This window comes from Ambystoma mexicanum, chromosome 10 (assembly GCF_040938575.1).
Source record: "Ambystoma mexicanum isolate Mex_15411 chromosome 10, UKY_AmexF1_1, whole genome shotgun sequence".
In the NCBI taxonomy this organism is placed as follows: domain Eukaryota; kingdom Metazoa; phylum Chordata; class Amphibia; order Caudata; family Ambystomatidae; genus Ambystoma; species Ambystoma mexicanum.
In genome coordinates, this window is record NC_090932.1 from 186,740,820 (window position 1) to 186,768,623 (window position 27,804).

Genomic DNA, 27,804 nt, shown 5'->3' on the forward strand with positions numbered 1-27,804 from the left:
AGCGCAGCACAGTGATCTATGCGATTACTGTGCTGCGCCGCACCGGAGTGGAAGTCAGCATTTTGAAAGTTGACATTATGAGCGCTGCAGTGATCACATAGATCCATGAAAAAGCAGGGCAGGGGGGAGCCCTGGGCAGGTATGGCTTGTCCCTAATGGGCGAGGGGGCGTCGACCCAGTGGCCCCCTCACCCATAATGGAGGAGCTGAGGAGCCAGCCCAGTGAAACACTAAGTGCTCCCTCTGCTTTTTCCAGCTGAGGGAGTGCTGCTGGGCTGGCTGAACTGTCAATGGGAAACACTGCTTCGACTTCCCTTTGACAGTTCAGCTCCCCAGCTGCACATGGCTCAATCAGCCATGCAAGGCTGGTGGCGCTTTGCTTCACCAGCCTTGCACAGATCATTGGAAATGCTGGCTGGGGAACTGCATGTCTGTTTGTGCGAGGGGGAGCTCCTACGCCTCCTCCCACTTACAGACAGAGCAGGCTGGAGCAGAGCGTTTCGGCACCCATACCCAGGCCACTGCATGCAGGAACCAGGAAGGTCTTGCTTCTCGATTCCTGTTCATGGTGCAGGAGCTGGAGCGCTGGGAAGGAAACTTCAGGACCATGGCAGAAGGTACGTTTATGTTAATTATTTCTTATTTATTTATGTGTATGGATGTGTGTTTATGTGTATGGTTGTGTGTATGCTTGTGTTATGAGTGAGTGTATGATGATGGGTGATCGTGTGAATAATAGAGTGCTTGATGTGTGAATGTGTGTGTGTGTGTGTGCTTGTGTTGGTCCGTGGAGCTGATTTTGGCAAGTGGGAGGGGAGGCTTGTTCAACAAGGCATTTTTAAAATGCCTTTGTTGCACAATCCCCCTACCCACCTGGCAAAATGTCTTCCGGAATGGCTGCACTGGAGCCAAAGCCGGTCGACGAGCACTGACTCCCCTTAGGGACAGCTGAGACTCTGTCACCTGAAGTCAGTGGTGCCGTGGAATACTGACTGGCAGTTCTGAAAAATGTCAAACGGGGAGTGGCACGGGTCACACCTTGGATTATAATCTTGTTTACTTAGATGGCTGGGACAGCCCCAATTTCTGTGCTCCAATAAACTGAAGTCTTTGTGTTTCCAAACTTTACAATTGTTTCTGTGTTAATTATTAGGAGTATTGAATGGACCCTGGTCTCATTGCTTTTATCATAATGTGTAGGGGGAGGTGGCAGAGTGGGGGATCGGCCCACTATGACGCTGACCCAAATTGGCCTCCAACAATAACTTGTTCAGCAGAGTTCCAGGATTCTCCTTCACATTTGACAAATCACAAGAGAACGAGACTTCATCGTCCCTTTTTGCAGTTTCTAAATTTTTCGCTGTGCTTCGATCATTTAAAAATGTTTTTTTTTTTGCAGCATTGATTCACTCACAAGCGCAATTTACTCCAAGTGTGGGGGATCGGTCCTGTATCCATAGTCGTTTTCCGCTGGGCTCTTAAACCCCAGACTCGTTGTTGTTATTCAGCACACGGCACAGCATACGTGAAGCAGGGGTCTGGATTAATTCACGAAGGCCTGCCAGCCAGTTACCTGTCCTACCTCGGACCATGGCACACACCGCGCGAGAGAAGTGAATTTGTAGGAGTATCAGGAGTAATAGCAATATTAGAGAGACCTGTGTTTTCCTCCAGCAGATATCAGGTAACAAGTCACCACGGCAGACCACACTCGTCTGCACACCTTGCGTGCGCTCCGCGCGGGAGAAGTGCATTTGTAGGAGTGCCAGGAATAATAGGTATAGTAGAAAGACTGAGTTTTCTTCCAACACCTCCAGCAGAAAGCAGGTAACAGGCCACCACGGCAGACCACACTCATCTGCACACCTCGCATGCGCTGCTCGTGGGAGAAGTGAATTTGTAGGAGTATCAGGAGTAATAGCAGTATTAGAGAGACCTCTTTTCCTCCAGCAGATAGCAGGTAACAAGTCAGCACGTTACACCACACTCGTCTGCACACCTTGCGTGCGCTCCGCGCGGGAGAAGTGCATTTGTAGGAGTATCAGGAGTAATAGCAGTATTAGAGAGACCTCTTTTCCTCCAGCAGATAGCAGGTAACAAGTCACCACGGCAGACCACACTTGTCTGCACACCTTGCGTGCGCTCCGCGCGGGAGAAGTGCATTTGTAGGAGTGCCAGGAATAATAGGAATAGTAGAAAGACTGAGTTTTCTTCCAGCAGAAAGCAGGTAACAGGCCACCACGGCAGACCACACTCATTTGCACACTCTGTCTTCCACAATACTGTTCTGTGATGAGGAAGAGGGACGAGTGGGCAGCGTATTCTTGCTTCGGTTGGGCTTTTCGATGGTTTTTCAGCATGTGCTACTGACATGCTCTATCACTGTTCCGTCTTCACCCATCAGCTTCCCTGGAGCAGAACATTAGATTGCGCTTCCATCCTCGCCTCTCCTCGGGCAGCACTCTTTAAACAGTGCTATATATTGCTGCTTGACTACTTGTTTCATTTAAGGGCTATAATATTCTGCATCTTTTATGACTCAGGGCAGCAGTGGGTGACAGTCTAGCATGAGTCTTCCGTAAGCTGCCAGGACCCTGACAGTAACCTCCCGGCCATTCTGCAAGGGCCTCCTTCGTTCGGATGGAATGGGTACTAGAACATAGAATTCCATTTTCAGCAGGAACCCAACCCACTAGCTTCAGACAACGGTATCAATGTCCACATTCCTTTCGACCTATAAACTAGGACAGTTTCCTCCTGGCTATTCAGAAATCTAAAATTCCCTGTATCTCAAATACATTGACGCCATCATGCATTAATGTATCTCACCAGTTTCAAGAAAGAAACATGACCTGTTGAGTGTACACACTTATACAAATACACATCTGAAACCATGACAATGGGATTTGTTACTTTCTTGATCTGCTGTGAATCCCCAAAAAACAGATTATAATTATTAATTTGAAGGAGGGATTTTGAGATTCTTAGAAATGTGCCTCACTTTATATCCACCCAGCAGATCCTAAGCAGACCGTCTTTTAGTATGTGCAAACTTTGTATACCTTTGCTTTTGAACATAACGGCCTTCATATTCTATAAGACCGACTGCTGCTACAGTGTTAGTTAACATTGCTCCTCGAAGACTTGGCTGGTGACTAACCCAAAAACTGGAATAATAGCGCCATTGTAGTTCAAACACGAGTTAAGGATTAAACGTCAAATTCACATTTGGCAGCAAATTATTCCAATTCTTCCGACGATCAATATCAAAACATTGCAAGCATTGTTACCAAGTCGTATTAATTCTTTCTGTCTGGCCAGCAGACTGTGTATGGAAAACTGAAGACCAAGCCAGCACCATCACCAATAACTTACTGACCAGGGCTCTGACACACGAAGTGAATTATTCTGTCAAGTCAGGGTCCCATGTAGACAACACACTTCTTTCTGAAAGACTTCCTTCCACTAACTCAAATAGTGAGGGAAAAGCATTAAAAAGGGACACCACTGAAAGCAGTTAGCAATCACTGGAATGTCACACTTGACAGATATTCAATAATAACCTCTGAAAGCAGTACAGTATGCCTGATGAAGGGACAAAAAAACAATGCATGATCAAGCCGTGAATTGTCTTCCGGGTTCGCGGTAAATAGCCACATTATGGTGTATCCTAAGTTTGACTCTTGTCCATTCCTGTGCGTCTGGTGGCAGTAGTATTCCTTAAATTACTGTACATCAGTTGATCACCCGAAACTACTCACTTTTTATGCACTTGAATTAAAGCAATGATGCTTGTTTACTGATGACACTAGATTCTGGTCAAGACAAAGCATACGCAATTACGCAATTACGCAATTACGCATTAACGTGCCAATCTTGAGAAAAATAAAAAAACATTGCCCAAGATATTTCAGATTGACATACTTCCTTGTGTGCACATAAACTATGTGTACATGGGCTGAAATACATGGATGTTCTTTTAAATAGTGTTGCTAATGGTTACACGTCTCCTGACTAACAGTTCCTTACCATAGATGGCATCGCTGCATTGAACCCTCATCCTGCACCTGCAGCAACTTTCCATCAGCAGTAGCCCAGGCAAGATGGTTCCAATCATGATGGCTTCAATCAATTTACCACACACTGGATAATCAAGAACTCACTCAAAACAGAACACTGCGATTTCAAATGTAAATTAAGATGGCCATATATTCGGCCAGCACTTAAAGGGTTATTGGCCCAAATGATGTCTCGTCATTCTGATGTTATTCAACATTTTGATATTGCAAGACGTTACCCGCTGTAAAACAGCCCGTTATTTGCATGCACGGTGACAAGATCACTTGTCAGAAGCGGAAAGAGCGTGGTGCGGGAGGAAATGGGGGATCAAGGGGCGCCGCCAACTTTGTAAAATGACCCCGGGTTCCGTGAACCAGCCAGGGTGTCTTCGGACACCCGTATGTGCCTACTACCCCCAGCAAAGAACTTCTGCACAAGAACTTGGGGAGGAGGGAGGGGTTCTGAGGGCGCTCCCGTAGGGCAGCTGTGGAATATGTGGCCTGCACTTGCTGTGCCCAATCTATAGCCATGTCATTATATTAAATGAGACCTGCCCGGTCCATTACCTGGTATGGTAAATCTTAAAAGGTGCACGATTAGACTGAGGGAATATTCTAGAGGCTCAAAGCAGGGCATTCATTTCACTGGAAATGAACATAAAAATGGCAGCTGATCTCTTTAAGTGGAGGTTACTGTAGGGGCATGCACTGAAGGCCCTAGCTAAAGCTTTGCCAAGTTGTGAAATGTAAAGAAGCCTGCACCAGCTTGATCAGAAAGTTGAATACATGTGTTTTTATTATTTTTTTGCAAAAGCACTGTACTGCTGTCAGCATGAAAGGGCTCAGAAGAAGAGGCGAAGGGAGACCAGGACCTTTGATGTTTCCCTGACCTTGGTTCTCTGTTCACACGTGTCCTCGAGCTGAGCCAGAGGCAGAGCTTTGGGCCAAGCCAGCTCGACACTGTGCCTGCAGCCTCACAGACTCTATAGAGAATGGAGTGGAGTGGTGGGTAGATGGTCCCTTCAAGTGCCTTACCACTGCTATTGGTGGAGGACAGCGGTGCAGGCAACTGGCCTTCTGACTAGTGTCTACTGCATGGTCTCCTTCCTTCCAGGCACTGGCACAGGAGACAGAGGTGCTGGAGGAGTTGCAGCACCCCCATACATTCTGGAGGCAGTTGACGTTTGACAGCCTGGGCAAATCCTGCACTTTACTTCATGCTTCGGCATGCAGGCAGTTGCTGGGCTCTTTGACTGCATGGGTGTAATTTTAGGGGGGCAAGGGTGCTTGTCCCCCCAACTTTTGTGGCACACCATTTTGTGTCCCACTCATTTGGCAGGGGCCCCTTTCATTTAGATGTCATGTCCCCCCAACATTTTCAGCAAAGTTACTCCACTGCTTTACTGGAGCTCCTGGCAAGGGCCAAGCGCTGTGTTTTGTTCATTCCATTTCCATCCACAGAGAATACAATTTAAAAAGGCTCTTTTGTGTTGGTGAAGTGTATCTACCTGAAAACCAGGGTCGGACTCGTCTATAGGCCCATGGCTGAACCAAAAACGCAAAATGCTGGTGTGGGCCTGCTTTTCTGGCCAATGTGGGCCACTTTTCTGGCCAATGTGGGCCCGTTTGATGAGTTACTTCACTATGCGGCGAGTTGTTTTGACCAGTGTTGCTGATTAAATATTCTTTAAAATGCACAATTTGCATCACATTTGATCAAACAATTCCCCCTTGGGTACTATTCAAACAGTGTCACAAAAGGAATGAATAGCCATTTGCAACTTTGGGCTACTTTTTCACGGTGCCCGTGACAATTTTATGGACCAGTCCGACCCTGGTGAAAACAATGAAAAAAATCCTTAGAGTCCCTAAATCAAAAAACAAAAACAAATCTGGATTTTAAGACATAACAACAAGGTCAGGCCTGCCGGTAGTCCACTACCCCTACTGACAGACTCAGAAAAGGTGCCGGTACTCGTTGTTACTGGCACTTGTTTCCAGACTGGCAGGCTCGTAATGAGGACCAACGTCCCCAGGGACTGCTGAAAATCAGAAAGGACTGCTCCGAAATCATTAGAAAGCAACAGAGAAATTGTGTCAAAGGCGGCAGATAAGGGCATTCGCTTTGTGATTTTAAATAATTCACATTCTGAAAACATGGCAGGTACCTTGATTGATAATAGTGCCCACTTCACACGCATAAACCCCCCCCCTAAAGAGTTGACATTTATAATCACATACATCTGTGTGTGGGGTTTGCACTATGGTTTTCTTAGCCAACAAGGAGTGGCTAAACATACACCCAACTAGACTAGAAGCAAGTCTATGTGCTTTCCAAAATTCATTCAAGTGTGACACGGTTGTTGGGAAGACACATCACTAAGTATGTGTTCTATTCATTGCGTATTTGATATGTAATTTTCAGTACTTCTATTTTTATTTACTTATTACATTTGTCTAATGCCCAGGCCCAGGGGTATCGCGGCATTTGTACAGTAGGCATGAATAGAACAGGCCTAGGTTAAAGTCAAGGTAGCAGTGCAAGATTAGTCATATTTGTTGAAAAGCCAAGTTTCCACAAGGTTGCCAAATGTCTGATTAGAGTGCTCATTCCTGATGTTCGGCAGGAGAGCATTCCAGAGTGAAGGTGCTGAGACGCAGAAACTCGCGCCGCCTGCTCTTTTGCTCTTAAATCTCAGAGTAAGTAGGGCAAGGTTGGAGGAAGAGGTAGGGGCCCACAGTGGGATTACAGATAATGCTGTTGTTGAGATAGTGGGAGCCTCATTGTGTAGAGAGCGGTGAGCGAGAACCAGCGTTTTGAATATTCGCTTTAGACTTTAACGGGGAGCCAGTGGACATCAGCCTGGTAGCTGAGATATGGTCTGAGCATTTTAGGACCAGGACTGCTCGAAGGGCCTTATTTTTCAGCAGTTGCAGTTTGGCAAGGTTTTTGTCCCAGGTGCCCAAGAACAGGACATTTCAATAGTCCAGTTTGCTGTTTATGATGGGCCTTGCCAGAGTTGAGCAATTATTAGGAGTGAGAAATTGTCTGCTCAGAGAGATAAGTTTGAACGTGTAAGCTGTTGACGATGAAAGGGCAGTGATATGTTTGGTCATGGAGAGTTCCACATCAAGGTACACTCCCAGAGTCTTAACCTGTTTTGAAAATGAAGCGAGACAAATAAATGGGTCATTCATTTCATTGGCCCCTGCCCCGTCCCGATGCTACAGAAATTACAGGTGTCCATCACTGGTGGTCTCATCCCCACCACTGTATAGCAGATGGGAGAGACGGTACTCACAGAGACAGCCCTACCAACCTTAAGCCACAGGGATCGAAGAACCACTAAACCTGCAGGCTATCGAGGACATGAAGGAGCTGTGGTCAGAATGACGTCACTGCTGAGCACTGACACATGTAGGTGCATTAGACACGAAGCACATACGCATCCATCACAAAGATATATGAACAATAGGTGAAATTGCACTTAGACATGGAGAATATGCTTGCATCCACTAGGTTTGAAAATACAACGGCACAGCCATAGGTCGGTGAATGGAAGCCAGAGGGAGAAGCTTCGAGGTTGCAGGAGGATGCGGTTTGCTGAGTTAGCAGACAAGCCCAAGTCGAACAACACAGACGATAAGAGCACATGTTTGCCAAGGCTACACGAGAAATAAAGGCCTGAATCATAACCCAAAAGGTACAGACGATCCCAGTTCCCAGACGTGAGATGCAGGGCCTAATTCATGGAATTTTGTGCACGGTCCAAAGTGACTTTGCAATTCTGAAAAGTGACTTTGCACTGCTGACACAAACCCTGATTCATGGAATTGTGCAAAGTGTATTTTGGAAGTTCAAATTCAGTGCAAGGTCATTTTTGCAGTACATAATGGTCGTACAAGCTTTCCAGTTCACTGGGCGGTCCAGGAACACTCTTGAAAAGGCTAATTTGCAGGTTAAGCATGAGGTGCAGAAAGTACTTAGTCCCACTACTCCAACGGGTCAAAGCGCCCTTGCAGGCCTTCTATGTTCGATCATAAACAGGGGCTCCGACGGGACAACAGCGGGTCACCAGCGGTTCCACAGATCTTATTCTTCGGTTTAGGATACTTGGCTCCTTTACTAAATTCGGTGTGAACTCAGAAGATCGATCTGGAATGGGTGTAGAGTGCCATTTCTTATGCAAAGTCTCCTTCGTGCCAAAACGAAGAGAAACCAATGGGAGATCTGCTCACATTCAACCATCCCAGACGTGGAACAATCACGGACTACGGTGGTCCCAGTCATCCATGCACACCAAACATCCTGGCACCCAGGATGTGTATTGGAACTAGACAGCTCCAGCCCACATCCTGGAGGCACACACACAAGTCATGCAGAAGCTTTCGATAGCTTCGGTTTGCACGGGGGTCTGCATGACCAAATAAGGAGTTTCCCGGGTCTGCTCGACCTGGGGAAGGTAAAGGGACAAAATGGCCAAAGGACTGAACAAAGAACAAAGGACCTTGTGGCATGGCCATTTTAGGCACTGGCCACTGTCCTGTGCTAAACACGGTAAACATGGTATGAACCATAGACAAGAGTCAAAAATGCTTTAAAAGTAACTGCTGCCATCAGCTCTGTCCGGGGCACACTTGTACAGTCACCAAAAATCCTTTGAGGGTGTCTAGGGCCTTGAAAATGAAAGAGACCCCAGTGCACTGTACTGGAAGGTACATTGTGCACTGATAAAATGTTGCTAAGAAATAGCAACAAAGTGAAAGACTAAGGGAAACAAAGTCTCCCAGTACTGACAGTCTGAAGGGCATTTCAGCTTCCCCATAACACAATTACCAAATGCCCAGCGGAGTACAGCACAACGCTGGGCTTCACTGGCAAAAGTCAGACTAGGATGGTAAGACAAAAGCAAAAAGTTGGGAGGTTTAAAACTGGAGGGAAAATCACCTATAAATGGAAATCCTTCCTAACAACCACCACTTGTAATCTGGCGGTAATTCCGCTAGACGAAGTGGCGGTGACAGTAATTCCGTTCGGCTGTATTCCAGCAGATTTACTACCAGACTACCGCCCAACTCATAATGAGCCCCATAGTGTACAGATGACATGTTTTTACCTGTTGCAACTTAGAAGATGGTCTCAGGCGTAGTTAGCAGATAGTGACCGACCAATGATCCCTTGTACACAATATACATAGTTGATTCCCTTAACCAACCCCTCCCCACCTTAGGTTTTTGTGCAGTGACACGTCACTTATGATATCATAGCCCTTTATAAGAGAGGTCAAGGAGGAGAAGGATGGCAAGGTTGCCAGAGTCACGAATACTGCCTAGTTGGATTTTGAGATCTTGCAGGGCAGTTTCCATGTTGTGTTTGTGGGCGAAAGCCTGAATTTATGGCACCCAGCAGGTGATGTTGTTTTAAGAAAAGTTGAATTTGGCAGTGTTAGGGAGAATTCTCATTTCTTTGCTAATCCCCTTCAACCTTAGAGACCCCCAATTCTTTTGCTGGAATGTAGGACTTGTAATTTTAACCCTGGAGTGAGTGATCCCTTTTTCTCACTCTCTCATGTATTTTTTACCTGATTTGGATTATGTGTTTCCTTTGTTTTTGGAGTCTGACTAACTCCATGGGCATCTACTTTGCACCTTCAGCGCAGTGTCATAGAGAAATCCTTTAGATTTCTCATAAGGTTTAAATAACTTTTCTTCGGTGAACTACCGTTCCCAAGAATAGTAAAGTGAAATTGACTTTACTTACCTCTTCTCTTTGTAGGTCCAGTACACCCCATCTTATGTGTGAGTGCTGGGGAGTTACTTACCCCTTTTCCTATTTTCTCATGTAACATTTTTTATGTTACCCTCCCTAATTTTCCTACCATTCTGCTTTTCTACCGCAGGCTGAATCCTCAGCTGCAGTATTTTACCCATTGGTGACCATTGTGTCAAAATGACCCTGGTCTTCTTTTTTCACCATTTCTTGTTTGTGAGGTCTTTCCTGTCTTTTACTCTTGTTCATTTTGCCTTTGGCAGGCTTCAGTACTGAAATCCGCCTCTGGCTCCAGTGTGTTTGGCAGGGCCGGAAGTAAGGGAGGTGCCCGAAACTCCCCTGTCCTTAGTCTCCACGGTAACCGGAATGCACCCAGTCCTGACTGGCTGTCCCTCCTTTAACCTTTCCTTTCTACCAATCTCAGAATTGACACAGTATAAAAGTGATATATTAATGCCAATACTGTCCTAGTTAGTGAAGTCACCTCAGGGTGTAGGAAGAAGTGTGTATGAAGCATCTCTAAAGAGTATCTACTTGCTTTGTCTTGATTCTCATAAAGTACTTTGAAGTGTATTTGACTACTACATATATTGCCCTTTTAAAGAATGCTTATTTAAAAACTATGGTTAAATAAATAATTATTTCAAATACAAACCTTGGGTATAAGCATTACTTGGATACTTGTATTGGTGAATTTCATTGCTACAGCGCTGCAGCTCACATTTAACCCTGTTAGGATAAGCCTGGCTGTTCAGCCACCCTACCAACTTGTGTAGTACAGGCCTGGGGAGCAGGTACAAGTGGATCTAGGTCACCTGGCCTAAGCCCCGCCCACCTGGTGCCTTCCTGCTTCCCCCTCTTTTTCACCACTTAGCAAGCCACGGCCACCCGGTGCCTTCCTGCTTGCCGCTCTGTTTCCCTACTTAAGGAGCCCTCCAGCTTCTTTTCCTTTGCAGATGGGGAGCAGGTGCAAGTGGATCTAGGTCACCTGGCCTAAGCCCCGCCCACTGGGTGCCTTCCTGCCTGCCGCTCTTTTTCACCACTTAGCAAGCCCCACCCAACTGGTGCCTTCCTGCTTGCCGCTCTTTTTCACCACTTAGCAAGCCCCGCCCACCTGGTGCCTTGCTGCTTCCCGCTCTTTTTCACCACTTAGCAAGCCACACCCACCCGGTGCCTTTCTGCTTGCCGCTCTGTTTCCCTACTTAAGGAGCCCTCCAGCTTCTTTTCCTTTGCAGATGGGGAGCAGGTGCAAGTGGATCTAGGTCACCTGGCCTAAGCCCCGCCCACCTGGTGCCTCCTGCTTGCCGCTCTTCTTCACCACTTAGCAAGCCCCGCCCATCTGGTGCCTTCATGCCTGCCGCTCTTTTTCACCACTTAGCAAGCCCTGCCCACCTGGTGCCCTCCTGCTTCCTGCTCTTTTTCACCACTTAGCAGGCCACGCCCATCTGGTGCCTTCCTGCTTGCCGCTCTGTTTCCCTACTTAAGGAGCCCTGCAGCTTCTTTTCCTTTGCAGATGAGGAGCAGGTACAAGTGGATCTAGGTCACCTGGCCTAAGCCCCGCCCACCTGGTGCCTTCCTGCCTGCCGTTCTTTTTCACCACTTAGCAAACCCTGCCCAACTGGGGCCTTCCTGCTTGCCACTCTTTTTTACCACTTAGCAAGCCCTGCCCACCTGGTGCCTTCCTGCTTCCCGCTCTTTTTCAGCACTTAGCAAGCCACGCCCTCCTCGTGTCTTCCTGCTTGCCACTCTGTTTCCCTAATTAAGGAGCCCTCCAGCTTCTTTTCCTTTGCAGATGGGGAGCAGGTGCAAGTGGATCTAGGTCACCTGGCCTAAGCCCCGTCCACCTGGTGCCTTCCTGCCTGCTGCTCTTTTTCACCACTTAGCAAGCCCTGCCCAACTGGTGCCTTCCTGCTTGCCGCTCTTTTTTACCACTTAGCATGCCCCGCCCACCTGGTGCCTTCCTGCTTCCTGCTCTTTTTCACCACTTAGCAAGCCACGCCCACCTGGTGCCTTCCTGCTTGCCGCTCTGTTTCCGTACTTAAGGAGCCCTCCAGCTTCTTTTCCTTTCAGATGGGGAGCAGGTGCAAGTGGATCTAGGTCCCCTGGCCTAAGCCCCGCCCGCCTGGTGCCTTCCTGCCTGCCGCTCTTTTTCACCACTTAGCAAGCCCCGCCCAACTGGTGCCTTCCTGCTTCCCGCTCTTTTTCACCACTTAGAAAGCCACGCCCACCTGGTGCCTTCCTGCCTGCTGCTCTTTTTCACCACTTAGCAAGCCCCGCCCACCTAGTGCCTTCCTGCTTGCCGCTCTTTTTCACCAATTAGCAAGCCCCGCCCACCTGGTGCCTTCCTGCTTCATGCTCTTTTTCACCACTTAGCAAGCCCAGCCCACCTGGTGTCTTCCTGCTTCCCACTCTTTTTACCACTTAACAAGCCATGCCCACCTGGTGCCTTCCTGTTTGCCGCTCTGTTTCCCTACTTAAGGAGCCCTCCAGCTTCTTTTCCTTTGCAGATGGGGAGCAGGTGCAAGTGGATCTAGGTCACCTGGCCTAAGCCCCGCCCACCTGGTGCCTTCCTGCCTGCCGCTCTTTTTCACCACTTAGCAAGTCCTGCCCAAATGGTGCCTTCCTGCTTGCTGCTCTTTTTCACCACTTAGCAAGCCCCGCCCACCTGGTGCCTTCCTGCTTCCCGCTCTTTTTCACCACTTAGCAAGCCACGCCCACCTGGTGCCTTCCTTCACCATCACTGTCTTGTGGCCAATGCTGGATTTGACTTTTATGGACTTCATTCATTAACGATGCGTCACTCTTTCTCAACTCTCATGCTGGACTTCCTTTGCATCTTGTACTCATGGTGGCCCTGAATCATGCTGTTCCCATCTTCATCTTGTATCCTGGCTTGCAACATTATGTGTTACTAATTACTTCTGCAATTGTATTCACTCTCCACTCTTGCTTCTCCACTCTTTTTGACTGCTTACTCTCTTTTCTCTCCTCCTTTCCCTTCTCCCTTTTCCTATCACCTTCCCTTACTTTCTTCTATGCACTTACTCTATCAGAATTCTCCCTGGACCTAATATGAAAGCAACCTCGTCTGTTTCCTCCGCCCTCGCATTACTGTTTTTTTCCTCCCCAACCCTTTTCCTCCCCAAATGTCGTCAGGCCTAGTATGATAGTCGCTTGTTTTGTTCCTCCCCTCCCTTTTTGCATCCCTCTCCCTCACCTTTTGTTTTTCTCCAGCTCTACCAGAAATGTCGTCAGGCCTAGTACGGTAGTCGCCTGTCTGTTTCCATTTCCTTCCCACTCTCCCCCTCCCTTCCTTATCTATGTCTTAGCTCTTGCACTATCTGAAATGTCGTCAGGCCGAGTACGATAGTTAATTTCACATCCTTACTGTTCATGGCCTGTAAGAATGTGGTTGTATTTTCCCTTGTTCCCTCCCTTGCCTTGAAGCGCTTCGAAACACATTGTGTATAGGCGCTATATAAATAAACTATCATATCATATCATACCAAAAGATGGCTTACCTAATACCAAGAGGACAAGGGTTGTGTAATCTGCCACAGGGTTACTACATCAATTCTTACCTAACACTGGTGGCAGATGGTGGGATTTGTGTAGAGTGGTTACAATGAGTATTTGCTGTACTTGTGCCCTATGAAACCAGCCACAAGGCTAAGCTCCATCAAAAAGTAAAGCAATTGTAAAATGTCAAATATGGATAACTTCAATGGAGCAGCCCTGATTATTCTGACCGTAGATCAACTGAAAGATATGTGCAAAGCCAGGGGTCTGACTCTGAAGGGAAATAAATGTGAATTGATTACAAGGTTGTTCAATCACCAGAGTTTGGGTAGTAGGCCTGTAACACCTACTCACCCAAGTAATGTGGAAAATTAGGAGGATGACAGTTTAGAGTCTAGCTCCAATATTCAAGAGGAGTCTGAGGAGGTGGAGACGTCTCAGGAAGAGAGGCCCTCTCTGCCACAGCCTGCCCATATGCCTCAGCCAATTTCCATTGGGCCCCCACAAGGTCCACAGTTAAGCCCAGAATGTGTTTATCTTGAAAGAATGAGATTAGAGTTGGAGTTCAAGAAACTAAATGCCCAAGCTGAAGCCAAACATCAAGAGGTGAAGCTCAGAGAAAGAGAAATGTAACATGAGATGGATATGAAAAGACTGTCCCTTGATTCTGCTTCCCTTTCAGGGTCCTCTAGGTCTGCTAGTCCCACGAGGCTTCGCCTGCCCAAAGAAGCAGTGAGTATGTATGAACCTAAACTTGATGTGTTTGATTGGCTGGATACGTTTGAATACACCTATGGTCTTCAAGGAATCCGTGAGAATTATTGAATCCCTTGGCTCATGTCTAGACTCCCTCTGAATGGCTGTGATGCTGTAATGGAGTTGGGTGCCATTGAGAGAAAGGATTATGAATCAGTGAAGCTGGTATTAATAGTCAGATCTGGGAAAACTCCTTCACAGTACCTTAAGAGGTTTAGGACCCTCAAAAAGACTTATGGTACACCTTGGGCTACCTGGCTATGTGAGTGTTTAAAGAACTTAGATCGTTGGGTTAAGGGTTACAGAGTGAACTCCTTTGAAGGAATGGGGAATCTTTTTTGTTAGAATCTATTTTTGATGGCCGATCTCCTGAGTTGAGACAGCACTTGGCTGACTCAAAAGAGATTGATCCCAAAACGGTAGCACAGCCTGCTGACTTGTGGGTAGCCAACAGGGCCACTCGAAAGAAGAAAGAGGGGAAGCAGCACAAGAAAGAGGGAAAAGAGACTTCTAATTCCCACTATCCAAAAGAGGGTCACAAACATAGTAAGGGTAAATTCCATGGGAAACCTGGCAAGTCTAGTGAAACCCCTTGTGCCAAACCAGAGGGAGGTCAACAGAAACCCCCATTCCAGAGAACATTTGGGAAATGTTTTGTCTGTGAAAGGGGATCCCAGATGTAAGGGTAAACCTTCAGGGATCCACACTTGCCTCCTTAGCCTTCATCCCTGAGGGAGACGTTCAAATGGCAAGTTGCAACTTTCAATTACTGGCTGAAGACCCCAATGGAGTTCAAACCAGTGTTTCTTTAGTGTCCCTGGGTATGTGGGAACAACAGAATGTGGATATGTATAACTTCATACCAGATAATACTAAAGAATATTATAAGGACAGTGTACTTGTAAATGGTCAGGAGACCCCTGCTTTTAGAGACACTGGGGCAAGCATGGCTGAGTGGGAGGACCAACCAAACTCTGAAAAGACAATTACTGGTGACACAGAGCCGGAAGAAACCCTTCCCTGCATTGGAGATCTGGATCCTAAGGACCACCCTGAGCTGCAGACTTTACTTGCAGAAGGTGGACCATCTAGGGCAGACTTCAGCAGAGGTCAAAGAGAATGTCCCTCTCTAGAAGGCCTGTGTCAGCAGACAGCCTCCCAGCTGGAAGGGCAAGAGCCAGGGAAACGTAGGCTTTACTGGGAGGATTGCCTCCACTACAGTTAACCCACAGAGTCCACCTTAGGGGACTACAGGAGACTGGTAGCACCCCAGGAGGTGAGACAGAAGTTCTTACAGTTAGCCCATGTGATTCCTCTGGTGGGCAACTTCAGTTTCAAGAGGACGAAGGAGAGGTTATCTTTGTACCTCTACTGGCCCAAGATAGGGGCTGGTGCAGAGACATTCTGTAAGAACTGACACACTTGTCAGACTTCTGGCAAGAGTGGGGCCAATAAAGTGGTACCTTTAGTGCCCCTCCATGTTGGGGGAGTCCTTTTTAAGAGGGTGGGGTTTGACATTGTTGGTCCTCTAGACACTCCAACTTCTTCAGGCAACCGATTTATAGTGGTTGTGGTAGACCATGCCACTAGGTATCCTGAAGCAATACCTATGAGAACTGTTACTGCTCAGGCAGTGGCTAAGGCCTTCTGTGGTATCTTTACCAGGGTAGCTTTTCCTAAGGAGGCTATCTCTGAAAGGGGATAAAATCGTATGTCCCACTACATGCAGACCATGTGGAAAAACTGTGGAGTGACCTACAAGTACTCAACAGATTACCATCCCCAATACAATGGGTTGGCAGAGAGGTTTAACATAACTATGAAGAGCATGATAGGTGGTTTAGAGGAACCCCTCAGTGGAAAGTGGGACCTTCTACTGCCATGTCTTATATTTGCTTATACAGAAGTCCCTCAAGCAGGGGTTAGGTACAGCTCCTTCGACCTTCTCTATGGTCGTCCTGTCAGAGGCCCTTTGGTCCTGATCTAGGAAGGGCCTGCATGACATTCTCACTGGTAACAGTCTCCCTGTCAAAAGCAGGGGTTACAGGATGTCAGAGCATGTAAGATCCACATAAAGTAAGAGGTCAAGAGGATACTTGATCTTGGGGTTATTGAGCCATCTACAAGTCCATGGGCTATTCCAGTTGTACTAGTACCAAAAGCAGGAACCATAGAGTTGAGCTTCTGTGTGGACTATAGAGCTCTTAATGCAGTCACCACGACTGCTGCCCATCCTTTACCCAGGACAGATGAGCTGGTGGACAAACGTGGTTCAGCCAAGTTTCTCAGTACATTCGACCTGACCTCAGGCTGTTGGCAAATAGCTCTAACAGACCTTGCCAAGGAGAAAACTGCATTTTCCGCCCCAGGAGGCCTCTACCAGTTTATGGTTATACCTTTTGGACTAGAAAATGCACCTGCTACATTTCAGAGGATGGTGAATCAAGTTCTGAATAGGTTAGAGTACTTCTGCATGGCATACTTGGATGACACTGCAGTGTTTAGCCCCACTTAGGAAGAGCATCTTCACCACCTAGGATATGTTTTGCAGGCTCTGGAATGTGCCCATCTGATCATAAAGGCTAGTAAATGTCAAATAGGTCAAAGTAAAGTGGTCTACCTTGGGCATGAGGTAAGAGGAGGTGAAATAAGGCCGTTGCCTAGCAAAGTACAAGCTGTACAAGACTGTGCCACCCATATTACTCAGACCCAAGTGAAAGCCTTCTTGGGTCTCACTGGGTACTACAGGAACTTTGTAGAGAATTATGGGACCATAGCTTCTCCCTTGAATGTGATCTCCTCACCCAAATTCCCCAAGAAGGTCAGGTGGAATGAGGAGTGCACTAAGGCTTTCGATAGACTCAAGAAAGCCCTTTGTCAAGCTCCAGTCTTAAGAGCTCCTGACTACAACCAGTCCTTCATTGTACAGATGCTTTTAACACCAGGATAGGTACAGTTTTGAGTCAACTGGATGAGAGAGTCAGGGAACACCCTTTCTGCTTCATCATTCCTGACAACCTTAGAGACCCCCAGCTCTTTTGCTGGACTTTAGGACTTTTAATTTTAACCCTGGAGTGAGTGAGCCTTTTTTCTCACTCTCATGTATTTTTGGCCTCATTTGGATTATGTGTTTCCTTTGTTTTTGGAGTCTTACAAAATCCATAGGCACCGACTTTTTGTATGGTGACACACCTTCAGCGCATTGTCACAGAGAAATCGTTTAGATTTCGCATAAGGTTTAAATACATTTTCTTGCGTGAACTACTGTACTTTCCTACTTTCTCATGTCATTTCTTTATGTTATCCTCACTAATTCATATGGCTGGTGGCATTAGTTTAATTTTCCTACCAATGTGCTTTTCTACCGCAGGCTGAAATCTCAGCTGCAGTATAGCACCCATGGGTGACCATTGTGTCAAAATCGCCCTGGTCGTCTTTTTTTGCCATTTCTTGTTTGTGTGGTTTTTCTTGGGTTTTACTCTGTGCCCCAAACCAGGTTTAACCCCTTTGTTCGTTTTGCCTTTGGTGGACTTCAGCACTGAAACCTGCCTCTGGCTCCTGTGTGTCTGGCAAGGCCGGAAGTAAGGGAGGTGCCCGAAACTCCCCTGTCCTTAGTCTCCAGGTGACCTGAATGCACCCAGTCCTGATTGGCTGTCCTTGCAGGACAGCTACCCTGCTGTGTGAGTGACAGCGAGGCTGTGCATGAATAGGAGAACCCTGCTTAAAAGGCGAGGCTTCTTGGACTGAAGACAGAATCGACCACTGGGAAGAACAACCCGATGAAGAAACTGTGACAGAAGCCTGCTACATCCTCCTGGACCTTTGAATTGCCAGGTGAAGCCCTGCTGCTGTGCTGATACTCCTTTTTCTGCTTGGCAAGAAAAACTCCGGAAAGGACGACTTCTTCCCTTGGGTTAGTGGGACCAACTAACCCCAAGAGGAACATTGCTGGATGACCTTCCGCAACTGGCTGTACTTCTTTGCTGCTGCAGGAACTGAGTGCCACGGGTCGAGAAATCCGTAGTCGAGTGCAAGGTCTGTAAGCCATCCAGAAGCTCCAGGAGTCTACCAGGACACTCCAGAAGCAGGACGACTAGAGGCAGAGTCCCCTCACCACAGTGCAGGACTCAAGGAGGGAAGGAAGCCCAACTGGAGACCAAGATCGGCGGTGGTGCTGTTTACTGCATGCTGAAACCGTGAAGTGCCACTGAACTGAAAACAACCCGTATCTTCTGCTGACCTCCGAACTGCTGTGCAGTAGTCCTCCAGATGCCATCCCTGTTGTCCCCATGACTGAGGCCCAGGAACACAGGATCTGCAACACTGCAACCAAGACAGAAGCCAGCCGGATCACTCTTGACTAAGGGGTACTTACCTCTTTGTCTGTAGCTTGCTTTTCTCAGTTGTGGCTTGCAGTAGGTAGCTGCTTTTCTAGAGTTGATTTCAGCTCTAACTTTCACAAGTGTAAGAGCTTGTTACCGTGCAGTGATTTTTCTACAACAAACTCTCTAACTTTGTGCAAGACTTTTTTTGCTATCTAAGAAGTGCCTCAGCTCCATATACTTCGCTCCAATTGACTTTGGCTGAACTGGCTTCCTGCAGACTCTTCTAGTCCATTGACATTGATTCTTACTGTCCCTCACAGGTGATACATTGGTTTTTAACTGATATTGCTGGGAAAGGATTTGATCTAGGCTTCATTGGGAGATTTAAAAGTGCTCACATGCTCTGAGAACCTGTTTAATAATTTCTCCTTTTAACCTTTCCTTTCTACCAATCTCAGACTTTACAAAGTATAAAAGTGATATATAAATGCCAATACTGTCCTAGTTAGTGAAGTCACCTCAGGGTGTAGGAAGTGTGTATGAAGCATCTCTAAAGAGTATCTACTTACTTTGTGTTCAGTCCGAGAAAGTATTTTGAAGTGTATTTGATTGCTACATATATTGCCCCTTTAAAAGAACGGTTATTTAAAAACTATTGTTAAATAAATAATTATATAAACTACAAACTTTGAGTATAAGCGTTACTTGGATATTTGTATTGGTGGATTTCATTGCTACAGCTCTAATTTACCCCTCTTGAGATAAGTCTGGCTGCTTAGTCTCTCTACTAACGTGTGTAATACAGCCCTATACCAATAGGTGGGTTACCTAATACTGTGTGGACAAGGGTTGTGTAGTTTCCCACAGGGTTACTACATCAATTCCTGCCTAACAGGGAGTAAGCCAGACGATCCAGGATTTTGAGAAGGAATGGTATGGTGGTGATAGTACGGAAGTTGGTGGGGAGGGAGGGGTCGGGGGAGTTTTTTTTTTAAAGAGTGGGGGTACCCAGGCTGCTTTGAGGCAGGAGGGGACAGAGTTGTCAGAAAAAGAGGCATTGATAAAGTCAGTGATGATGTGGGTCAAGGTGATGACACAGAGCTTGACGATGTGGGCTGGGCAGGGATCACCCTTGCAGTTAGATGGTTTGAGTCTACTGATAGTTCTGATTGGTGGACTTCGGAGAAGCTGAAGCAGGGGTAGATTTGGTTGAGATGATCATATCCACGCATTCATTGCAGGAGGCTTCGCTGCGAGCTGGATATTTTTGGTGTTGATTTTATCTTTCGGAGTGCCAATTTTATTGGCAAGTGCAGTTTGGATGGTGGAACACCACTCTTTGTCTGAGTGAAGATGGGAGGTAATGGGGACAGGGCGTGCTTGCTCTTTGAGTATGGAGAAGAGCTCTCTGGAGTTGGAGCTAGCATTGGCGATTCTAGTAATATAGGAGTTGGCTTTGGACGTGATTAGAGCAGTTTTGTAATTGTTGGCTATGTTGGAGAAGGAATCGAGATTAGTGGGGTTAGGGTGTTTTTCCACAAATGCTCAAGGGCTCTTTTGCATCTGCGGAGAGAAGTAAGCTCTTCCATAAACCAACTATTGGCTGGCTTTTGTGGTTTCCATATTTAAGGTTTGACGGGGCATGTAGGTCCATGGTGCTACTGAGGCTTTGATTGTAGAGGTCAGACAGGGCCTGAGGGTCATTGCTTGCAAGAGCACTAGTGGTGAATAACTTCTGGAGAGTGGAAACAAGTCATTCTTCTGTAAGCTTACAGGTGTTTCGAGCCAGGGTAGGGGAAAGTGGAGTGGTATCTTTGGAATGGGATAGGCAGAACTCAATCAACAAATGGTAATTTCAGGGTAGCGGGCTGATAGCCGAGATGGTGACCCTGGTATGCATTGTAAGGACCCAGTCGAAGATTCACCCTCTGTGGTGGGTAGGGGCGGAGACGCGCCGGGTAAAATTCATCAAGAAGGTTAAAGAGGGCGGAGGCTTTGGTGTCAGTGGGATCATTGAAACCCAGGTTGAAATCGCCCAGTAGTATGAGCTTGGTGGCTGGTTTGATGAGAGGGGTGAGCAGTAATGGGGTAAAGCATGGTATAGGCTGTGTCTATATGTCCTTATTTAATGACACCACTATGGACTTTAGTTCAAGGCTATGTCCATGTTAACATGGTGCTGGCTTATGATTAATCAAATACAAGTGTCATTCTTAAGGTAGCGGCCATCTTGTAATGACATTTGACATCATCATGTTGCATGCAACATTTGAAGATGTAATCACATTGACACGTAGAAAGCTCGAACTTAACAGCAGCCGAACAAAGGTTATTTGTTGCCTTCAACCATGCAGTGTGAATCGGAGACATCATGGACCAAAGATCACTGGCCAGTCTCCCTATGTTGATTTGTCTCTGGTTCCAAGGGAACATTTTGTGTCCAGATAATGCCATGAATATAACCTTTCGTTCTTACAGGCCAGTCCTCTCCGTGTGAAGTCAAGATGAATAATGCTTCTTGAAGCTGATCTTGTAATGCACAAGAGCTTTAAACCTGTTAACACAATTGCCGTTTTAATTGTTCACTAGGACATTATTTACCAAAAATCAAATTAAAAAAGGATTACTAACAATGGGAGAGGGTTGGCTTTAACACACAACCTACCATTTAATATACATTTTTATGCTTCGGGACAAACAATGACTGCACCCACGGTGACACGGGTTTGTATGTGTGGCAATGGACCCCCAGACAAAGCCTAGTAATATCTGTTGGTCCTGAAAAGGGCTGCTTAACTAATTGATAATACCCATTAGCCGAAACTTACGTTGACAGATTCAATTCAAATATGTTTTTTTAAAGTGTCATACCGGTGACCACGAATTAATGGTATTGAATACATGTGCTCAAATTGCATTTGTCAATTGGTTTTGTGTACCTCATGCTGATTGTGCAGATGAAATAAAGAGTAGGCACATTGAGTGCTAGTTGCATTTTGTTGTGTGTTGTCCCATGTAATTGTAATCAATTAGTTTTAGGGTTCTACATAAGAAAGCGGATTGACTTTTTGCACATTTTGTATAGTAACCTCTAAAGACCGATTAATGATATACAATGAGAAACGTATGCATTGCTTGAAAATGATTGTCTACAATGTGTGACAAAATAAATACTGTGTACGGGCGGTCCCATGGGAGCACTGATTGAAATATATGCACTTTAAATGCGATGGCAATGGCATGTTTTAGGAGAGCTGCTGCTAACCCGGCAATTCTCATTCAGACAGGCCTAATGGATTGCCGAGATGGTGCCTGTGCTCCTCAGTAGAGCGTTTCCACTTTTAAAAGCAGGGGCCAAGTCCTAAAAATAAAAGTGGGGGGACTCATCAACAAACACAATGGTATGTGAAATATGCACATTTCACTAAATTGGCGTGGCATAACCACCCAAATTGCACAGGACGAATGACATTTGCATTTCATAAAATCAACACACACGCAAAAGCAAGAGAGGATGTTTTATTCGAATTGTGTTTTTGAAAACGTTAAAAGGTGTGCATGTTTTAAACCCTAAGAACCAATACAAATGCTTTCCCTGGAACATGCAGTACCGAAATGATACATTTCCTAGTCAGATGTTTGTTAACTTTCATTAGGTTATATAGTGCAGTGGTGAAGTGTCCTGATGACTGCGGTTCGATCGGTGTGACGACTTGGCCTGCAGGCGCGCATGCGCGAGCCTCGCTGTGGCCCGCGCATGCGTGGTATGAATAAAGACGGCCGGGACCCTGTACGGCACAGACGTGTCCCTCATTGTGTCAGTGAGTGTGTGCGTGTGTATGCATGTACGGGGCGGCCCGAGGCACGGGTGCGCCCATCACATTGGTGACGAGGACGGGTGTGGAAAGGGAGACATTCTGACACGCACGGGCGTGTCAGCGGCGGATATCTTCCCCAACACACCACAGACCCGACACGAGTGATGGCGGCCATTTGCAATCTCACGCGTGAGGCAGTAGCGGCCCACAAGGGTGCTTATGCGCTGCCCACGTGCTGAAGGAGATATACATCTTCAATTTTTGGAACCCCTGTGGTTCTCCAACCCGGAGGACCGCGGAGAAAACCGGTGAGGAGGGGCTCTTCACGTTGGAGCATTGGAGAGGCCTTTGAGGCCACATCTTGATGCACACCAGGGCAGTGCAGTACACACGCCAAGGTACGTGCATGTCTGCGTGAAGTCCGGTTTGCGGCCTCCAGGACAGTGGGAGGTGCCTGTGCGACCTGTGAAAGAATGTCGGACAGCGATAGAGAAGTTACCGCGGTGCTCAGAGTAATGCGTCGGCAACATGGCTCGTTGCTGCCAATGCAAGAATTTGACATGTCTGGCCCGCCCTCAAAATTGGGCCCAAAATGGTTCCTGTGGATCAAGAAATTGGACATGTTTTTCACTGCCGCCGGAGAGACCGATGATGATGCAAAAAGGGCCACTCTGCTCTATTCAGCGGGCATGGACGTTCTACGCATATATGAGTCCCTAAATTTGCAGGTGGTGACGTATGCAGCCATCAAAACGGCGCTCCAGAACGGTTTCATTCCGTTATCCAATGTTGACTTCGAGAGGTTTCTGTTTTGTGGCGAGAAGCAGCACTAGGATGAATCTCTCGACAAGTTTTGCGCACGTCTGCGGCAAATGGCAGGCACCTGCAGGTGGGACAACAATGAAAACATGATCCGCAATCAAGTAATCCAAGGTTGCAGTTCCGGCAAACTGCGCAGACAAATTCTGCGGGAGCCAGGTATGACTCTAACTCAAATATTAGACAGTGGCAGGGTGTATGAGCTTGCCGAGAGGAGGGGTGTGAAGATGGACGCGGCAGTGCGCCCTGGCAAATGTGAGGAGGTGTTTGCAGTGGGGAGTCAGGCCCCATCGAAAACTCGCTGGAGTCAGAAGTGCCAGGAGGCGGCTCCTGCGCAAGGGAATGCTGCCATATGCCAATACTGTGGGTACGACCTGCCCCACTCGGAGGACTGTCCAGCCAAAATGAGAGTCTGTGGAAGGTGCATCACTCCTGGTCACTATGCCAGGATGTGTTGTGCAGCTGCCCCGGTAACCATGCATCGAGGGCCGGCGAGGGCGAGTGGAGGTGGCTTTAGGAGAAAACGTAGCATCGCCTCGCTGGAGCAGGACACTCAGAGGCTCATCATCGCTGAGGAGGAGGAAGATGAAGAGGACATTTTCTTCATTTCAAACCTCGCGACAGGAATGAAGAAGAGGCGGCAGCCCACATGCGTTGTGGACATTCAAGGGGCCCCCACCCAGGTTTTGATTGACACTGGGGCCTCTGTCTGCGTACTGGCCACTGAACACTACAACGCCATCCCAGGCCCGCCTCCGCTGGACGTGTCAAGGGCCAAGATATTCACCTCTGGTGGCGACACACCGCTACCCATTCAGGGTGTGTTCGTTGCACCAGTGACTCGAGGGGACAGGTCCATCATTTTTCATCACTGACATCAGCCCGCACTCACTCCTGAGCTGTGCTGCGTCGGAGGCGCAGGACCTCGTGCATTTTGCCCTCAAAATTTACCAGGTAGACACGGAGCAGCTCCTAGACAAGTTCTCCAGCATTTTTCAAGGGGTGGGCAAGTTGAAGGCTCCCCCTGTGCGTTTGCACATCGATGACACTGTCCGGCCCACAGCCCTAAAGCATCGACGAATTCCTTTCCACCTCCGGGCACAGGTGGAGAAGGAACTGCAGCTACTTGTGGAGATGGACATCATCGAGAGAGTAGAAGGGCCGACGCCCTGGGTATCACCCATCGTAGTGGCACCCAAACCTAAACAGCCAGGTGCCATCCGCATCTGCGTGGGCATGCGTCTCCCGAACGCTGCCATTAAACGGGAAAGGCACATTACGCGCACGCTGGACGACATCGTGGGAGAGCTGCAAGGGGCCAGGGTGTTCTCCAAGCTGGATCTGAGGTCGGGGTATCACCAGCTGGAACTCCACCCAGACTCGAGGTACATTACAACCTTTACCACTTATGAGGGCCTCTATCAGTTTAAACGCCTAAGCTTTGGCATTTCCTCTGCGGCGGAAGTCTTCCAGGGGAGCGCTGGCTGGTCTCAAAGAGGTACTCAATATGAATGATGACATTCTGGTTTTTGCGGAGTGCCGGGCCGAACACATGAAGAGACTGGAGTGCACGCTGCAGAGGCTGAGTGAGCTGGGCCTTACTTTACATAGAGGGAAGTGCAAATTTTTCAAGGATCGTATCGAATTCTTTGGATTCATATTCCATGCCAACAGCGTTTCGCCAGACCCCAGGAAAATTAAGGACATCCGCGAGGCGGTGGCGCCTCAATCCCCCACAGAGGTATGTAGTTCCTGGGGATGGTGAACTACTGTGGGCGATTTATCAAAGGTCTGGCGTCCCTGTCTGAACCTCTCCGAGCTTTGACCAAAAACAATGCTACGTGGGTGTGGGACAAGAGGGAACAGGATGCCTTCCTGGAGATTAAGCGTGCTCTCTCAGATCGATACACAATGGCTTATTTTGACCCCAGCTCCGAGTCGGAGATTGTCGCTGATACCAGCCCGGTGGGACTGGGTGCTGTTCTTATGCAGTCAGACACCAGAGGGGACATGCAACCCATCACCTACGCGGGCAAGGCCCTCACGGACACAGAGAGATGCTACTCGCAGATTGAGAGGGAGGCACTGGCCATCCTATGGGGCTGCCAGCATTTTTACCTGTACATACTTGGAAAGCTTGTCACGGTCATGACGGACCACAAACCGCTTTTGCCCATTCTGGCGGGGGTGTCGTCGAAGCCTCCCCCGAGGATCGAGCGCTGGATGTTGGCACTAATTGAATATGGGGTCAAGCTTGTGTACAGGCCGGGGACGAACAATCCGGTGAATTACCTGTCACGCCACCCGAACTATGGGAGAGAGCAGGGATCCGATGAGCTGGTGGAGTGCCAGGTATTCGTAAACAACATTGTGGACAGCGCGATGCCGGTGGCGCTGTCTCGAGAGGCAGTGGCTGAAGAGTTGTCACCCGACGAGGTATTCCACATTATACAGGCGGCGATAAGAAGTGGAGACTGGAAAGAGGTGCTCCAGAACAACGCCAGGCGAGATGTCAGGGCCCAGAGAGATCTCCAGGCACTTTTCAGGGTAAGGGACAAACTCTCGATATCGGACGATGGGTTGCTGCTGTGTGGATGGCAGATTGTCATTCCGCAGTCACTGAGGGCTTGGGTTCTGGAGCTGGCGCACACGGGTCACCAGGGGGTTGCGAAAACCAAGGTGCGGCTCAGACCCAAAGTGTGGTTCCCGGACCTGGAAAACCTAGTGGAACTGCATGTGAAGAGGGGCCCGCCCTGCCAGGCAGCTAGTCCCATTGAGAAAGCTCTGCCCATCAGCTCCATGGAAAGAAGTGAAAGCCCGTGGGGCACAGTCCACGCAGACTTTGGGTCGACCAGGAGGGGCATGTACTTTTTAGCCATAGTCGACCAATGGTCGAGATATCTGGAGGTGGAGGTGGTGGAATCGACGGCGAGCGAACACACCATCATGGCTTTGGACAAGATGTTTGCGACCCATGGCTTCCCGGAGATCCTATGCTCGGACAATGGGCCGCCGTTCACAGGGAACCAGTTTGTGCAGTACCTGAAAGAAAAAGGAATACACACTGCATGGTAACGCCACTCTGGCCCAGGGCCAACAGAGAAGCTGAAAGACTCATGAGGACCCTGAACAAGGTATTCAGAATATCGGCCAACGAAGGGGGTGACCTGAAAAGGAAACTGGTGGAATTTCTTCGGGAATATCGAACCACACCCCACCAGTCGACCAGAGTTGCTCCGGCAGAGGCTTTGTTTGGATGCTGCCCGAGAGGTCTCATCCCAGAAGTCGAAAGCCGCGAGCCTGGAGTCATCGATAACGACAAAGTCTGAGAGGAGAGAGCGGTGTGCAATGAGAAAGAGAGTGTGTGGAGAGGTCTGCAGGAAAAGGAGATTGCAGTGGGAGACTCGGTACTGGTGCGGAACCGTCAGCCAGAAGAGAAGATATCGCTCCCGTATGAGCCCCAACCGTGGACAGTTACCCATGTCAAGGGCACCATGGTCACCGCAGCCAATGAGAGAGGGACCGTCACCCGCAACCAGTCCTTTTTCAAGAAGGTGGAGGTGCACCGTCATGAGAAGGAACCGGAAGAGGTTTCCCTGCCTGGAACCCGGGCTGAGAGCCTGGAGGTAGACCTGCCTGTGGATACGCAGCCACCAATGGATAACCCGCTGCCGACCCCCAGGGTCGCAGACTGCCTGTTCGTCTCAAAGACTATATCATGGACTCGGGAGACTGAGCCGACGTTGCAGTCAGGTCAGCGACCCCCATTGGGTCTGTTTATTGTTACCCTATTATATGGTTGTTGTTAGTTGTTTTTCTGTTCAAAGAAAAGGAGGGATGTGACGTCTTGGACTGCAGGCGCACATGTGCAAGTCTCGCTGTGGCCTGCGCATGTGCGTTATGAATAAAGACGGTCCGTGCGGCAGTTGCCGCCAGGACCCTGTACGGCACAGACGTGTCCCTCATTGTGTCAGTGAGTGTGTGCATGTGTATGCAAGTACGGGGCGGACTGAGGCACGGGTGCGCCCATCACAATCCCTGAAGTCGGCTTGAATTCATAAATTCAAGGAAGAGTGTCAATGGTTCTCATTTTAGCTTGGGGGGTGCGGGGCTGAGTCCACCCTCTGAAAAAGGTGGGTGGACTCTGTCTACCCGCATGTGCCCTCGACGTTAGCCCTGTTTAAAAGCACAGTGCCAACATGTTCACGTTGTCATGGAGGACAGAGGGACTGGATGAGAACGGTGTCTGAGCTCCTTTTCTTCCCTTTCCTTGCTGAGCAAGTACATGTCAACTGGCAGGCAGTTTGTGAAGCTTGCGTTGGACCACAGGCCACAGCACGCCTGATTTGGGTCTCACACCAGCCCCTTCTTGCACTGGTGAGCCTGACAAGTGACTGATACTGCCCCACACCTACCGGCTGCTCAAAGTCGTAGCCTGTTTATAAATGCCATAAATCTCTCATGGCCTAAGGAACCTTCAAAAAGCAGGAGCACTTCCTTGTGACTGGCAAACCCTAGAGGCCTTTTAAATGCACAAACCAGACTGATGGGACTATTATTATCCCAGCCTGTAATTGCATGTGCGGCACCGATTTGTGATTAAGCTGCAATTCCCAAGTTATTATGCTGCCGATATTACTTGGTGCTTTGGCGCGCACGCGACAGGTTATGGGTTGGAATCCTAGCGTGCCGATTTAGCCTTCCACTTATCAACAGGGCTGCTGTGCTTTTAATGTAATG